Source organism: Mesitornis unicolor, unplaced genomic scaffold, assembly GCF_000695765.1.
Source record: "Mesitornis unicolor isolate BGI_N332 unplaced genomic scaffold, ASM69576v1 scaffold14646, whole genome shotgun sequence".
NCBI classification, from domain to species: Eukaryota; Metazoa; Chordata; class Aves; order Mesitornithiformes; family Mesitornithidae; genus Mesitornis; species Mesitornis unicolor.
In genome coordinates, this window is record NW_010190390.1 from 74,379 (window position 1) to 88,454 (window position 14,076).

General features: G+C 40.0%; 1 protein-coding gene across 1 annotated transcript in view; it reads right to left on the reverse strand.

Annotated features, from left to right (window-relative positions):
• LOC104542179 (low-density lipoprotein receptor-related protein 6) overlaps positions 1–8,776 on the reverse strand; it is a gene marked incomplete at its 3' end in the record, with an annotated part of 80,891 nt that extends 72,115 nt beyond the window's left edge. Inside the window, exon 1 of the mRNA XM_010186397.1 lies at positions 8,391–8,776. The remainder of the gene's footprint in view (positions 1–8,390) is intronic.
• Positions 8,777–14,076: the final 5,300 nt, after the last annotated feature.

Here is a 14,076-nt window from a genome sequence, read left to right on the forward strand (position 1 = left end):
CTGCACTCTCCACAAGCCCATGAACAAGCAGATTTGCTAATGATAAGGCCAGACACTGCCATGCTCCTCTTATTCACTGAGGCTGAGTCTACCTTGCACATTTCTGCTGCAAATTCACTTGTCAGGTGTGTGTAGTGCTGGCCAATGCACTGCAGCAAGAACTGTGAGTTCTTATGGCAGAAAGCGTGGTTTTGACAGTGAAGCTTATTTAGAAAGCAAAAAGATGGTCACAGGATGACAAAAAAGTTTAAAACACACTGTAATGAGCCATATGTGCTCAAGGCTAATTTGCCAATGGGTTTCTTCTGGTGCAGATCTCCTTTAATACACACTGTCTGCAAGGCTCATGATCATTCCTGAAACAGTCTCCTTTAAAATACCCTGCCTTGAAATAGTCAAGAGATTACAAACAAAACTTTTTCCTAAGTATAAAAATGACTTCTTGCAGCAATTTGCAATTATTGAGTCAGCTGCAATGGTTTTAGTGAGTAATTGAATGCTCTCTCTTACATGCCGTGGATTCTGCAGTAATGATTTCCTGACAAACACCAAATTATGTAAGTTACATTTGAGGGAGGAGGATGATTTTTTAATTTATTTTACTCTGGTCCCTTCCTTAGAAATAGCACAGACGTTCCTTTAAGGCCACTCTGCTTCCTTAACAGCAACGCTACTTTGAATTTCTCAAGCAAGAATGCAGAACAAACAATGTATCAGATTATAACTCTCTGCTGTAAATTAATATGGCCCCTTTAGGTTCTTGTTAATAGTTATTAAAAGTTGTCTCAGGACTATTTTAACTTTTAAAAGTGTGTGAGTAAACATTTTTAATTAACATCTGGCTAGTAATGCTTACCAGAAGTCTAAAAATCATTATTTTAAAAATCAGTTTCCCTGTATTTACTCAGCATAAGGCTTCATTCAAAATGTTGTTACTAAAAACTTGTTTGTTCATATTTTATTTTTTTTAATACAATAGGTCTTTATAGTCTAGACTTGGTAACTACATTATAATTGCAGGGACTGAAAACACAGATAAACAGAAGCATGCCCAAAGACTCATCACCAGAGGTTATTCATCCAGACCAGAAACTACCACCTCAGTTTAAATACTTAGCTCTAACTTACTAAACAAACACTGCACGCAAATATCTGAAGTATACATTGATACTTTACAGCAAAGTGCATAAAGTTAACTAATTCTTGTCACACTCATCACTGCAGCACTGAGGTACGCATTAAGGGGGAGAGGCCAAATCATCCTCTTGAATGTTACCTTAAATTACCAACATTTAACATACCAAGTGCAAAACTGAAGACATCAGGTAGAAAAAAAGCCAATGAACTCAGTGTTTTGACAAACTCAGTGTTTCAAGATGCTACCAGTTTCTTCACAGGGCCGTCGGCAGAAGGGAAAGCACAGCCCTCCAGTGATGCAGCCCACAGCCTTGTCTTCCAGCCCAAGCACTGAATGAAGGAGGTGGGGATGAAAGGCTCTTGTCAAACTTGCCTACAGCTACAAGCAACTACAACTTCAAGATATCTGGGCCTGTAAGAAAAATGTTTGTCCCGCACAAATTGATTATGTGCACTGTACTTTGATTTATAACATGCCAAATCTTTCCCATCTCCTTCCACAAAGGGAAAACTAGGTAAAACACCTGACAATTAAAGAATCTATTAGTCAGTATGTTCCTCTGAGTTCCTGGCAACCTCTGGCAGTAGGGTGAGGGTAGGCAGTCAATGGCAGTTACATCTAGAACCAGCACAGCAAGATTTACAAGAGAGGTCAGCTCTCCAAGCCTTCACTGTTTTGAATATGTGGGTTTCTGGTTACTTTCTGGTTACCTTCCTTCACCTCCTCCTTCAGATGAGGTGAAAAGAGAGGAGGAGAAAGAAATTAACATTCTGAGCTGTGCAATAAAATGACACCTTTGCAATTTTAGCATCCAGCCACATGGAAATACCCTAGCATTTGACTGAAAACCTGCATCACATGAACCATGTGTGAGCAATCTCAAGCAAATCTTGCAATGTTTTTGTGAAAGAATCTTTCAAAATGAACAGACTGTCAATGAGATTGAAACAAAACAAAACCTCAAAACCTAGAGTTGATATTTGACACTCTTACAGTAAGTGAATAGTGTCTGATCTTGTTTTCAGAAGCCACTAAGAGCCAAACCCCAGGCACCTTACACTTGAGAAGCAGAGGGAGTGACATGAGTTCTTGGCAGGAGGTGGCAAGGACATGTCAGACACCGAGCTGGCCTCTTGCAGGATGAAGCCTCTTGCTTTGGACACTGTTGGGTTTTGAAACTTGCAGTATAACCCTGGCCTAGGCAGCCTTCGCTGATTTGTAGCCTCCCATGCCTGGAGATTCAGGTCACACGGCAGTCCCTGTACTTGGATCATCCAGCTGCCAGCAACACCAGTGCTGCATTTTAGATATTTCAAGAGTTACAATTCAGCCAAGGCAAGCCACTCCTGAGGCAGTATCATCAGGACAACCTGTGCAATACTATTGCAATCTTGTGTGTTAGCTTCATTATCTTTAAGTCGCCAAAAATACCTTTAATATCCTACCTATTACCAGAATTTAGTGATGTATTAGCAACCAACAACATCTCCTGATCAACAGAGTCTCCTTAGGTGAAGAAAGATTAAATACACCTTATAAATCTATGTGCCAACACCACAGCAGCCTGCAGATTTCATATCAGCTCAACACTTGCGTGTAAGTCACCTATAAAACCTCAAAATTAACTCCTTACTGCACAGGCCAGGCTATACAGTGAATGATTAGCTGAGTGCACTAATCTGTTGCCTGGGAAATATGTAAGCATCAGCAAAGGAGCAGCAGAAAGATTTTTCAGCCAGAAGCAATCTGCCTAAGAGAGAGGTGGCATTAAGCAAGAGAAGCTATGAAGCCTTCAGTTATTTGCATTATTCTGGAAGTTTACATTTAAGGTGCCATTTTACAGAATACTAACTTGTATGCAAACAGAAAACCCTTCACTGAATGTGTGAATTTACACAGAAATTCCCATGTTTTTCATTTTTTAAATGTTTTTTCCCCCCAAAACAAAGATACTGTAACTGTTATTAGAACTGTACATTTTTCTTTCCTTATATTGTTGTATGACATGTAGCACTCAACAAAAAATACTCCCAGTTCCCATGGATCTTTGTTACGATGTCCAGATGTAAGCACAACTTCTTTTGTGCTTGACATACTCAGACACAAGTTTCCAGCTTTCGAAGAAACAAAAAGAAGTAGGTCCATAAAGAAAGAAAGTACATGTATTCCCTGCAAAGGTTTTGCATGAAAAAAAAAAAAAAAAAAGAGGAAAGTCTGCTGGGGAAGGGGTATGCATTAAATCTCAAGATCTTCCCAACATGCAAAGTACTTCATCCAGAAATCAACTCCAGCTGTCATAAAAACTATTGTAGCTCTTTGTACTCTAATGCCATTCATTAACTGAAAACCTTTACAACCTGAAAGCTTTACAAGAGTTTAACAATTAAGGTAACTCTATAGAGTCACTTGATTTAAAACATGTCCTGAAAAGTAAGCAATTAGTCAGCACTTCTAGGAGGCACTTAAAATTCCCTTTGTGGCAAACAATACATCTAGAAGTGAGAAAAGCCAGTTCATGTTGATAGTGCTTCTTATGAAGAAAGCTGATCAAGTTGTCTAAAGGGTAATTTTTGGGGAACTGTAACAATGAATAATGATGTCTTTTCCCTGAGTACAAAAGGGCTGTACAACTTAAAGAAAAACAAAAAACAAAACAAAAAACCTCCAGAAAACAGCAGTACAAATATATAATACTGCATTTTCAAGCGATACTTGCTCAAGAATCTGAATAGATATGCTTTTTTTTTTTCCCCATCTTGAATGCTGAAGCAGAAAACCTCTTTTCCACTCCCTCAACTTTCATGTGAGCAGTTCCTAAATCTGGTGCTCTCCTGCACTTGGTGATCTAACACCTGCTCTTCTCCTGGCAAAAAGTCAATATTAAGTGTCAGAGTATGTGTTATTTCCAGCTGCTGATCTTATTAAGAGGGTCTCATGTTTAACACAGGTCAGGAATAAACAGTTTCAGAAAGGATTACTAGGTCTGAGAAGCATTCCTGAAACTGCCCTGAACCCTGCCACTGGCTGACTTCAAAAGAAGGCTGAACAAGTAACTCCATTTCCTTTCCCTCTTCATCTGAGGCCCTGTCTCTTTCCTCTCTCCTGCTACACATGAAATTTTTCATTGAGTATCAAGACAACTGAAGTAAGTTGTAGTGTATAAGCATGAGACATGAGAATGTGAAACCTCAAAATGTACGTAGGAGATGGTCAGTAAGACATTTTAGATTCTGATGGCTTCCTAGACAAAAATACCAGAGCAAAAATTAGACTTGGCTGCTGTGTCTCAGTTACCAACTGAGAAATATTTTCCATTAGTAAATGTATTGCATTTCTCATTATTGATAACAGACACAAGAACCAAGTCTAACTTCTGCTCCAGAATTTCAGTTATCCATATAACCTCACACACAATCAAGTGATGGTTTCAGCAGTGGTAGCAAAGGCTACCCAAACCAGTTATTCTTTAGTCGCCACTACTGTTGCTGTAACATAAAGAGTCCAATCATATTTCTCTGAACTATCACAACAGCACTGGGTAGAGACCTTCAGGGAACAACTGCTGAGTATCCTAAAACAGGTAAGTTGCTAAAAAGACCACAGTGCTGGTGAAACATTTAATTTTTTTCTACATGGGACACTGCCAAGAAAATGCATTGTTCATAACTAAATATTTGCGCCAGCTTATACTGTTTGCAACCTTTCATTTCAAAGTAGGCATTATGTTTTCAGTAAAATAGATACGTATAATAAAAATCCGTGTACGCACAAGCACAGATGAGCAGTGTGATACTTAAATCAGCTTGATCATGAAATACTTTATTTAACCTACTTTAGATCAACTACATTTGACAAACTTTTAACAAAAAACTGAATTTATGGGTAATGATGACCTTAGTGTAAGTTTTGCTGCTAAACCATTTATTTTCATTAATTGCAAGAGTTTATAAAACTGTATCTGGAATAATCATCAACTGAGCATAACAGGAGATAGATTAGACTACAAGAAAACAAAAGGGGTTTTGCTTTTCCAGGTTTCAGATTTTATTAACTGTTCTTAGATCCTTTTATGGCTTATTCCTACCACTGTCTGTCAGGCAACAGTTCAGGGATTTTTAGTATATACGTACGTATTTACTTTATTTACACCCCTACACTGATGCCACCCTTCTACCTATGTTTCAAACTTTGGAGGCTGTTCTGAAATGTAACAAGATTTATTACAAGCTGAGAGGTTTTCTGATATAATAAGAATTGCAATTTTTCCAACTGCAAGATGGTAAGGATCTCAGTAAAGCCCTTAACACTGTTTCCCATAGCATTCTGCTGGAGAAACTGGCTGCTCATGGCCTGGACATGCATACTCTTTGCTGGGTTAAAAACTGACTGGATGGCTGTGTCCAAAGAGTGGTGGTGATATGAGTCAAATCCAGTTGGCGACCAGTCACAAGTGGTGTTCTCCAGGTCTCAGTGTTAGGACTAGTCCTGTTTAACATCTTTATCAATGATCTGGATGAGGGAGTTGAGTGCTCCCTCAGTAACTCTGCAGATGACACTAAGCTGGGCGGAAGTGTTGATCTGATTGAGGGTAGGATGGCTCTACAGAGGGTCCTGGACAGGCTGGATGGATGGGCTGTGGCCAACTTGTATGAGCTTCAACAAGGCCAAGTGGTGGGTCCTGCACTTGGGTCACAACAACCCCATGCAACCCTACAGGCCTGGGGAGGAGTGGCTGGAAAGTTGTTTGGCAGAGAGGGACCCGGGGGTGTTGATCAACAGCTGACTGAACATGAGCCAGCAGAGTGCCCAGGTGGCCAAGAAGACCAAGAGCACCCTGGCTTGTGTCAGGAACAGAGTGGCCAGCAGGACCAGGGAAGTGATCCTGACCCTGTACTCAGCACTGGTGAGGCTGCATCTCGAATCTCGTGTTCAGTTTTGGGCCCCTCACTACAAGAAGGACATTGAGGCACTGGAGCGTGTCCAGAGGAGGGCAACAAAGCTCGAGAGGGGTTCAGAGCACAAGGTGTATGAGGAGTGGCTGAGGGAACTGGGGTTGTTTAGCCTGGAAAAGAGGAGGCTGAGAGGAGACCTTATCACCCTCTACAACTGCCTGAAAGGAGGTTGTAGCCAGATGGGGGTCGGCCTCTTGTCTGAGGTAACAAGCAATAGCACAAGAGGACATGGCCTCAAGTTATGCCAGGGGAGGTTTAGATTGGATATCAGAAAAAATTTCTTCACAGAAAATGTTATCATTGTAACAGGCTGCCCAGGGAAATGGTGGAGTCACCATCCCCGGAGGTATTTAAAGGATGGGCAGATGAGGTGCTTAGAGACATGGTTTAGTAGTGGACAGATTATGGTTGGACTCAATCTTAAAGGTCTTTTCCAATCAAATGATTCTATGATTCTAAGGCAGAAAGTGGATATATTACCTTATTACGTTTCTAAATTTTGCCCTTCATGTAACAAGTTACTAAGTGACCTCTATAAAGATTTAAAAAACAATAATTCTTTTGTCTGTTTTGGTTGGGGGGTCTTGTTTGTTCTGCGGAAGGAGGAGTTGATGTTTGTGTTTTTTGTTTGAGTTTTATTTAGTTTCTAAATCCAGGCATACTGAAGTGTTTGCTCCTACTGCTTTAACAGATCATCAGCATGGAAAAAGTTAAGAGTTCACTTTACCTTGGATCTATTTCATTTTTCTTCTTGTAGTTTTCTTTTGGTGTGAAGCACTATGAAAGAGTGCAAGAGTACGTAATCATCTAGTTTTGATCACTGAGCATATTACTGTGCATATTCAGGAAATACAAATGGTCTTCTAAAAAAGACCAACTGGCTTGACAACTGTGTGTTATGCCTAACTAACGAGAATCTCGGTTTCCCTGGTTACAAGTCAAATCAAAACCACTTTGATTGGGGTTTTCCTCCCTTTTCTCTCAGTTTTGGGATGGTGGGTGGAAGGGGCATGTGTCACATCTTTTCTTACATTCTTAAATGGGTTTAGAATCCAATAAAACAAAACTAATGGTAGCATTGGCTCCAAGTTGTAAAGAAATAGAGAGGGCATAGATCCATCCTGTTATTTACAAAGCTGGAAAAATAAGTAATGCAAAAGAAACATCTTCTGTTTATATATTGCCAAAGGCCTACTGAAACTGTGGAAGAAAATATTCAAGATACGGTACTTCTATGAAGTTCAGGAAAGAAGCCATGTTTTACAAAGATACTTTCTTCTTTTGGAGGAAAACACCCAAACACACAAGTTCAACAGATCATAATGTAAAGAAGCTGCAAGTTTCTTTCCAAAGAAACAATGCATTGATTTCTACTCCCAGAGAAGCTGACTGAAAAAAAGATGTGAAATGGTAGTACAATAGATTCATTTACCTGCTTGTTCAGGAAAAAAAGATAGTATAATAAAGACCTATACTACCAACAAGAAAACAGAACAAACAACCACCACCACCTATCAAAAGATTGCACAGCATCAAGGACAATCCATTAGTTCTTCACTTCAGGAGACCAGTCACCTTCTTACATATGACTGCCTATGGGGTAACCTCAAGCTAGCTATTTGTGTAACATCACTAAAAACACCACTGAATTTAGGATTTCTGGCAACCACAGCTTTGTCCCAAGTACAGAACAAAAAGATCATACTGTAAGTCACATCCAGGGACTGAAATGAGAGCTGACAACAGGCTAAACCAAACCTTTTTAAAACCAAAGTTCCATGAAGAGTGGGGAGAGGAACCCTTCTGCAGATTTTCTGATTAAGCGCTAAAAGCATGTCTCAAATTGTTATTATTGCAGTGTATTGATTTTATCTCATTTCTTCTACAGTTTCAATGAAATATAAATATCAACAATGAGCAAAGCTCAAGAAAATTCCACTGCTTGACACTGCAGAGGGGCACAAGCCTATCCAGAGGCAGCTGATGACCTTTCAAGCACGTTATATCGGATTTCACTTTATAACCTCTCCATTTCTGTTAATCTTCTGCACTACTGCCAAAATAAGTTTCCAGTATTTTTTTAATGTCTGGTGATGCCTAGTTGTTCATAAACCAATATGAATGCAATTTCAGAAGTGGAAATTGTTTACTAATCACAGTAATAGAACGAGAAGCAAATAATGCAAAATAGCTTAGGATAAATTCAATCAAAGTACCATCACTTCCATAAAATAATTCAACAAACAAGAAGTAGCAGAAATGTTAATATTTGTAATTATTTTGTTTTAACAAAGACTTACCCTCTTGCAGGATCTAAGGCAATTGCTCTGGGTTGATCCAATTCTTGCCAAAACAACACTTTCCTCAGCGATCCGTCTAAATTAGAAACTTCAATCCGATTTGTTTCAGAATCTGTCCAGTATAGCTTCTCTCCCAGCCAGTCACATGCCAGCCCATCAGGTGACAGAAGTCCAGAAATGACCACATTTTGTACACTCCCAGATTTATTGAACTCTGTTCGTTTAATGGCTTCTTCACTTACATCACTCCAGTATATCAACCCCTTGACAAATACGAAGTCCACTGCTGCTGCGTCCTCTAAGCCACCCACAATCACCGTGGCGTTCTCCTTCCCGTTTGCAGCATCCACCAGCCGCAGGTCACGTCGGTTTGCGTACAGCAACAGTGGGGCAGCTTTAAATGGGAGAAATAAGGGATGGGGAAACAGAGAGATGCATTAATACCACTCACATTAAGTATAACTTGCACGACAACGGTGCACCAGGCCATAACTACTAATGTAAGAATTTAAAAACTAGTAATTAAAAGAGCTGCGTGGACATTTTGAAGTTTGAATAAAAAGCACGGGCTTTAAGCCTTTCAACAGTGCTACAAATCAAGATGGTAACTTTATATTGGACAGCTCATTATTCTGGGCTGTGCATTATTAAAATAAGATTAAAGAAGAAGGGAGAGAACAAAGAAAATGGAGGTCTGAAGTGCCCAAATGACACTGTTCTGCAGAGAAGGATGCTTAAATAAGAATCTAAAAGACAAGGATAATATCAGCAGTTTTCTAAACACACAGTGCTGGCCCACCTGAGCAAAGACTCCTATTTTTTGCTAGAATTTAGTAATATATACTCCACTTCTATAAAATCACAATGCACATCAAGCTATCAAAGCCACCTGTGTGTTGATACTCTCCAAAACTGTGTGACTTGGACATTTCACATATAACACATACAAATACAAAATGCATTGCACAGCATGAGACGAATGAGTGGTGACGCTGGTATGAGGACATAGGGAGAAAAATAAATCTAAGTGAACGGATAACACTGAGTTCTTTCAAACTCAGCTCTACCACTCCTTTTAGTTGTCTAACACAAAGCCTTTGTTTCATGTTTTATTTGCTTACTCTATCAGTTTGCACAGTCTCTATATTTCTCATACACAACACCCAAGATGACTAACAAAAAGTAGTAACCATGAAAACAGTTTCTTAAATGTAATATGGCTGTTTAATTGTCCAATGCTTAATTAACCACAAGCTATACATAATATTATGAAAATTTGATCCTCATTCCTACTTCAACAACAGGTTAAGGAAAATACTACAACTGTATACAGCAAACAATCACATCCTTTTAAACTCATTATCAGAAAACACTTCTACCTTTCCCTGTGTTTACTCAGGCACTGTAGCCACAGATCTGTACAGCAGCATTTTGATAGATACTATGACTGGCATCCTAAATGCTCCTCTACCTATCACCACGCTAATGTACCAAAAACCTTGCAGATTTATTCATCGGCATAGGGGGGCACTTGAAAATTCTAGCAGGATATCTGTCCTATCCAAAAGGCTTACGTTTACAGAACCAACGATTCGCATGGGTTGAATAATGTCAGGGGCTACGCTGCCAGAAAAGATACAGTTCCTTGCACGAGAAACTCAAGACTGAAATTAGAAATACTAACACACACCTCAGAAAATTCAAAACCAGGTTTCCAAGATCAGACTACTTCCCTCATTACCAAAAAACTGTTTATCAAAGACACTGCCACATGCATATTGGGAGAAGCTGAAGGTACTAAGTTCTTTAATCTACCTCCAAATAAAGTAGTTCTGCTATGTATATTTGGAAGCTTTTTACTTTCTTTTTCCTTTTTAAAAAAGCAACACCAAACCCACCAAAAAAACAACCAGGCTAAATTGCTTAGGCTGTCATCCCAATTTCAGACACATGAAATACAAACTGATTTATGATAGTCTTCAGATAGAAAGTTACCGAAATGGGAGGAGGGAAGAAGCTTTGTTGGTTTTAATAATGCTAAATTTGTATTCCTCTTCTCTAGAAAGCAAATTTTTATTGTGCAGCAAAGCATTCAGTTTAGAGATTATATTTCCTTGGAGAAAGGGTAGACTTCTTTAAATTAGAAATCAGAATCCATATTTTAAGTAGGTTTATTACCTTACTTTGCTATCTCCTCCCCTTCTTTGCATAATTTCCCACCACCTAAAGATTTAAAATCAATTACAGTAGAGTTTCTTTAAGTGCAGGTTGCTTATTATGAGTGCGTTTCTCAGAGGAAAAAAAGTACTCAGTAAACTGAAAGTGGTAAAAAATAGACATGCAATAAAATCCTCTACTTTTTAAAACCTGCATGCAATCATAACCTGAGAAATCCAGTTAATAGCTAGCTCAATGTCATCTAGCACACGATCGGAAGGCGTGCAGCCGACTGGCAGAGCTTGCTCTCAGAAGACAGCATGCCCAGCATTGGAAAAAAGGTAAATCCACGCACAAACGAGCACAGGTTCCATTATTATGTGCAACACGGAGCAAGAGTAGCCATGCACGCAGCATGCACCGAACTGGAACACCAGGCATATCAAGTGTAATCACCACGGCCCGAAGGCACTGCTGAGCCTGACACGACCGCACTGCATCGGTTATGCGCTCTGCGCTGGAGCTCAGATCCGGCCGGGGAAGGACTGGAAAAAACCTCCTTTTCACAAATGATACAAGTTATTTGAATGATGGCTCAGAACAAAACACAGCTCCGCTCAGGATGTGTAGTTTCACGCAGGCTGATTCAAAGTCGCAACTTGTAACACATTCCTCAGGGCTGGCAGATGAGAATGTTAAGCTTTCCAATTTATTGCGACATTCAGGAATGAAGCATGCACCACCAAAATAATAAAAAACAGGTCTGTTCCCCCACCCTCTCCTACCCTTCCCAGAAAACACGAAGGCTTCAATATCCTATAAAACTCAATTACTGATGTTGGCAGCATTAGCACCTAGTATCATCTTTGCCATCTACTTGACTCAAATAAGCAATGCCAAAAGAAAAATTGTGGATGAAGATTCCATCCTGCCCCACATAACTCACTTTAAAAGTGGTACAGGGCACTGAAAAGACAGCTTTCTTGAATAATGCAGTTATGAACTATACTAATAACCTAAGGGAAGAAGTCCAAGAGAAACTCCTTTCAAAACTAGGCAACTATTTGGCAGTTTAAGTTAAAATGAGGCAAAGAGATACAACTCAGATTATTTTTCTAAGTAGTCAAAGCTGACCTTTTTAATCTATGTTTCTATTTCCCGTTCTATAGGCATCATAAAAATACATATTTTAACTGCAACAAACTATTGAGGAGAAGTAGACATTTTTAAAAGAAAAACACACCCATCTTGGAAATCAACAACTCAAACAGTAGTGAACATTACTCTGTCCTCTATCACCTAAAAGGTCTACATGTAGTTTATTCTTCTAATTAAATACTCAACAGAGAATAAAAGCTATGCTTAGTAATAAAATAAGCTATTTTATCCACTAGCAGGAACAAACATTTGCATAGAGAACATGAAAGTTACAAAAACTAAACTTTAACGCATCTGAACCACAACAAAAATAATTTAAATCATAAGAAACTCCTGCCAGAGGGTCACTGAGCCTAACTGCTTCTTAACTCCAATATTCATGTAACACCTTCCCTAAACTAACCATTCAGTACTAAAGTCTAGCCCCTGCCCTTTTTTTGCCCTACCTTTACAACTGGAATTCTACATCAGCAACCTCCTCCTCACCACTGAACTCCAGTTCTTGTACCAAATATTTCTCTTATCTACAACTCTTGTCTCTCTCCCCAGCATACTGAAACCTGCTAATCCCCAAGACACTTAAGCCTGGTTTCCCTAACACTTATTTACTTACACCTTGCATTGTACATCTGATTTGTGAGCTTCTGATTCTGGCTTGAAAATGCTGCAGCCCACAGGGGGCAAATTGATGAACCAACACAAAAATACCACTTTATCAGCTAAAAATGTTTTACAATTTCATTTCTGGGTGTTTAAATGGCAACTTTAAGCTGTCAGAATTTGTCTTGCTTTTCTTTAACTAGTCTAGACGCCTTTTCCACAAGTTCCTGCTTGCCCCTTTCCACTCTCAATGATCCATGACACCTCTGGGTGCCACGAGGTCAGTGTGACCTTCAACACATTCATTCTCTTGCACCGACGAGGAATTTAGCCTGGTTAAAGCAATTGGCATAATTTTCCCCAAACCCTTTTTTCTCATTCCCAACTCCTAGCAATGCTGTTCTACTCCCTCACTTCGTTAAGGGCTGCTCCCTAAACTGAATCAAATCAAGGCATCAGTGAAAGGTTTGACTGGGTTAGCAAGTTGAATCAACTCGAGAAGTGGTCCGGCAAACTCCAAAACTAGCATAAGGCGAGCACCAGAGGGCTGGAAGGGGAAGCAGCTCTCCCCCCTTTCACTGGCACCCTGCTAGATCTGCTCAAGATGCAATGGCAGCCTCATCCTTTCTCCCCACTCCTCTTCCAGTTGTCAGTTCCCAACCTCTCTTCTGTGTTGGCACTAGCACTTGCCCCCCACCACAGCAAGACAACACAGGGAGCTAAACCAGCAGGAGACTACTGTGCTCTCCCTGCACCTGCCAAAAAGTAGGTTTTAGCCAGCATCCAGAAGCAGAAAATCAGATAAACATAAGTACTAACACACCAGAGACAGGGAAGACTGCATCAGCTTTGACAAGTTAGTTGAACCAGTCCCTTGTGAACCTCTAATTAAGGAACAGGACCTGCCAGACTACAGGTGGCCACCACACATTGTGGTGACCTGCTCTAGAGTCCCAATGTGGCCCAGCCAGTAATACTGGGAAACTTCTCACATTGTGGAAAGAAATATCCATGCAGGAGTCCACTGGCAAGACACCCATGGATTGTTACACTGAAAGAAGATGTCCTTGAGCTGGGAAGAGAAAACTCCCCATTTTTTAAAAGTCTTGCTGAAGAACTCTGAACGTCTAAAGATGAATCGATACTGTCAAGCACACTGCCACGAGGATGGCAAACGTAAGGACTGGAGAAGAGATGCACTGATGAGATATGCCAAGCAAATACACACTGTCCTGGACGAGGCACAGCAAGCACGAAGGATTTGCCAGACGCCTTGATGAAATTACATGCACCCACATTCAGCCTACAGGAGAGGGAAAAGCAGATAAATGGGTATAGATAACCAGCAAAGAGCATTAATTGTAGCCTCCTCAAACCCATTCTAAATACCAAACTCCTCGTATGTAAGGCAATCCTCCCTGTTCCCAAGATGTCCCACAGAGAGCCAATACAATAACGTAAGAAAAACTCTCTGAATGGTCACAAGGGTTCTTGCACAGTCAGTTGTGAGGGCTCTAACTTCACTCACCAGGTATCAAATTTCTTCATCATTGCTTATAAGGAATTCTGATTATTTGTTATCTGTGAATGTTTGAGTTTTGCTGCTGAGTTTGGAGGATCAAGAAGGAAAAGGCTGAGGTAGCACTGGGAATACAAGCCTAGGAGGCTTGTATCAAATCAGAAGAGAGAGACGTTGCAAATGAAAATAAACTTCCTCAAAAAGCAGGGACCCACCATCAAGCAACCTATACTCAGATGCTCTGTACTTTCA